Genomic DNA, 4,300 nt, shown 5'->3' with positions numbered 1-4,300 from the left:
AACCCTAGCTTCAATACCCAAGAATCTCTTGTAGTCTACTAACCCTAGGAAACCTTCTAACACATGAACACTTTGACTCTTGCCTCTTGATCTTTGTTTTCTCTTGGGTTGGAGAGGAATATGCTTGGAGAAGGGTTTGGAGCTCTCAAGACTTGTGGAAATATGAAAAATGAAATAAAAGAACAAGGCCCATCCAAAAAAAAAAAAAATCTGCCCGATGGACTTATACGGTCCGTATAAGTGGACCGTATAACACTACCATGAAAAAGTCCCTTTCTGTAAAGGTCGAGTTATACGGACCCCCCTTATATGGACTGTATAAAGTTATACAGACCGTATAAGTGGTCGTATAACTCCCAGTTGTACGAAACTTCTTCTCGTTGATTCGTTTGACTGCCAATCCTCGTGGAACCTTCTTGGCACTTACATAATACTTCATTAACCATACAATAGGCCCTATAGCAGTCCCTCAAGACATCACCAAATAAATATTAGCTCAATTATAGAGAAAACCTTTCCGAACACGACTTATATTTCACTTCCTTCAACAAACTAAATTTCACATATTCGTATGACTTCAAAATCTTATGGTGCGCACTTTAAGCTACCTAATACTTCCCTTAATCTCGTAAGGATATCATAATTACCTTAAGCTCACATTAGCCTATCCACAAGGCAACAAATTCGGAATTTTTCGACGTGTAACAGGAAACATCGTTGTTCTTTCCCACGCCACGCTTAATTCACGAAAATGCTATTTCTCTTCAGAGTTAGAGAATTATGTCTCAGTTCATGATAAACCTCAGATAATTGTATGTATATATATATATATATATATATATATATATATATATATATATATATATATATATATATATATATATATATATATATATATATGCTCAATCATGTTTCAGATAATTATATTCATGTATATCATTACGGTTGCCATGAATCTGTCTGTGATCCATGTATGCTCATGTTATCATTTCCATGAGTTCTCAGATAGAAGTTATGAACCCAAATTGTTCCATCTTCATATTTTCACATGTTTTCATGTCGGGCAGATATTATTTCTATTCGTAGATATATTCATGTAAAACTATTTACAAATGATGTTTATGAATTTCATGGGTTTTAAGTAAACCATGTACATGTTCATTCATTTGGGCATAGCATAGAGTTGCCGAGAAGGGTCATATACTTAAAACTACGTATGACAGCATAGGATAAGGATCGCTCCGTCCCGTTAGGACGATTCCTCCATGTTACCCATTGCGGGTAATTTAATGGATCCAGTCATGTCATGTTCATGTCTCATAATCCGGCAAGGTACGATGACTTAGCAGATGAGGCAGATATCAGATGCCACGTGCTCACGTGGTGGTTACATGTCGGTTATACTAAGGCTCTCCCATTTAAAATGTTTTACTCATGTTACCGCTTGATCATGCTAGATCATGATCATGTCGAGGTTTCAGAGTTTACAGCCTCAATTACACTCTACAATTACAGTTTCAGTTTCGCATTACTTCATGTATCCATGTTATTGATTTGGGTTGCCCGTCCTCGAGCACCCGACTCACTGTTCATTCATTCAGTTTCTTTACATACAAATACAATTCCAGTGTACTTACGTCCTTTTTTCCCGAGCCTACATTTCACGATTCTGGTACTGATTTTCAGGACGACGGGTCTGTTCGTTAGGACTTCATCATATCAGCTCTTTGGTGAGCCCCATTTACTTCGGGGCATTGTCTTTTACTTTTCAGCAGTCATGTTATATTAGACAGTCAGGTATGATGGGGTCTTGTCCCAGCAACAGTTCAGTATTCCAGACTCATTTCAGAGGTTTCATAGATTAATCAGTATTTCATGTTGGGTATTCAGTTATGTTCAGCCTTGTGGGTTACACTATAATGTTTTCAGACTATTTTCGCACTTATGTTTTAAAATAATATTTTTAGTATTATTATGAAGCCGCATGTTTTATCCAGATTATTCATGTTTTTAAATTATTTTCCGCATCAGTACATGTCCCATGTTGATTCAACAAGCCATGTGGTTCGCTCAGTCACTTGCAGTCAGGCACCGACCTTCGTGTTACGTCTAGGCCCAGGTTCGGGGTGTGAAAGTACCATTAGCCGAAGGTTAAGGAAGTTGACATTTCGAAGACCGCTTTTAAGACCCGTTATGGCCATTTTGAATTCCTTGTCATGTCGTTTGGATTGACGAATGCACCAACAGCTTTGGACCTAATGAACAGGGGTTTCAAGCCTTATTATTCCCCATTGTCTTCATTGATGATATCTTAGTTTGCTCTCGTAGTGAGACTGACCATGCAGAATATCTCAGAATAGTGTTACAGACACCTCAAGATCACAAGCTTTATGCGAAATTCTCAAAGTGTGAATTTTGGCTGAAATCAATAACGGTTCTAGGCCGTATAATTTCTGGAGAAGGCGTGAAAGTGGATTTCCAAAAACTTGATGCAATGAATAATTTCCCCATACCCACTTCAGCAACAGAGATAAGAAGTTTCTTGGATTTGGCTGGGTACTACAGACGGTTCGTAAAGGGTTTTTCCTCTATCTCAGCTTTGTTGAATAAGTTGACTCAGAAGAAGGTCAACTTTCAATGGTCAGATGCATGTGAGCGAAATTTTGAAGAATTGAAAACAAAGTTGACTTCTACCCCAGCTTTGACGCTTGGGGTGGGCATGGTACGGTATGATACAGTATTTGATACTTCGGTATGGTAATTGCAGTTTTCGATTTATAAAAATACTATACCATTACCATACCAAATTAATTTGGTATGGTTCGGTATTTTTAAATTCGATTTCGGTATTTTGCGGTATAATTAATCGGTACCATAGTTTGTTCGACATCGACGTACATATAGAGAACTATGACTTCGACTACTCAAGAAACGTCTCAATTATATTGTATTAACACCGTACACATGTAAAAATATTCAAAAGAAAGTACAAACAATCGCCTTCGTAAGTCAATTACACAAAAAAGACATTTAAATCAATATAGAGTAGTTAAAATTTGAACGTTTAAACAATTAGTTTTCTAATACCAGTAGTTTATATATTTGTTAGTATTATAATACTAAGATATATGAATTATATATGTAACTATATACTTCAGTATGGTATTCGGTATTTCAGTATTTTCTTTATGAATACCGAATACCATACTGAATACCAAACTTTTTTAAAAAGCATACCAAATACTGTACTGAATACCATTATACCGAAATCGCGGTATAAAAAATTTCGTGTTTATACCCCTATTTGACGTTACCAGATGGGAGCCGAAGGGTTCGTAGTGTATTGTGATGCTTCAGGAGTTGGTCTTTGATGCATTCTAATGCACCATGATAAGGTAGTAGCTTATGCATCCAAACAGCTTAAGGCTCACGAAAAGAATTATCCGACTGATGATTTAAAGTTGGCAGTTGTTGTCTTTGCACTAAAGATATGGTGTGGTAGTATGGGGTTCATGTTGAGACAAACCCACCAGTATATTCAAGAAAATATAACGAAACCCAGCTTAAAAAACACATAATTTCACCTTTCCAGAAATTTCGTCGCTTTATATTGAAGAAGTTGATATGAAAATTTGAAGACTTCATTAAAGCTCATTTAAAGATGGAAAAATATCATTAATAGAATGATTTCTCTTATTTAGATTTCATAAAATGGAGTAGATTGAAAGCTGTGGATGTAGCGATTATGGAGGAAGAATGAAGATTGAAGAAAATGAGAGTGTGGTGGGGACCAGGCTTAGAATATGGGATTTTTATCTTTTCTTTATTTTTTCTTTTTTATTAACTAAATAATTTTAAAATAATTTTTCTACTCATATTTTATATTTAATAATTATTTTGGATATATATAAGCTACGTGTATTTATTTAATTCGCCACTTTAACATGTCATCGGCAAGTGTGTTACACACTCTTTACATATTTAGTTGAGTCAATGAAAATTGTCAATGGCACAGTGGAGGTGTTTAAATGGTACAAATTTTAGTTGAGATATCCAAGTGAAAGATGTTGCAAGCTTTAGGTGTATCCCAATGGATTCAGCCTAAAATAAATATGTGTAGGTTCATTTTGTAAAAAATGCTCAAGAGTATTTTTTTTTTTTTAAACTGATTTTCTAATACTAATAAAAAAAATAGATATTAAAAAACTGATTTTCTAAAAAAAAATTAAAAAAAAAATGATTTTCTAATACTAATAAAAAACACTTCTCAAATGCTTTAGTCAAATCACTAACTGTTGGT

This window comes from Lycium barbarum, chromosome 2, assembly GCF_019175385.1.
Source record: "Lycium barbarum isolate Lr01 chromosome 2, ASM1917538v2, whole genome shotgun sequence".
NCBI classification, from domain to species: domain Eukaryota; kingdom Viridiplantae; phylum Streptophyta; class Magnoliopsida; order Solanales; family Solanaceae; genus Lycium; species Lycium barbarum.
This window is presented reverse-complemented; position numbering follows the sequence as displayed.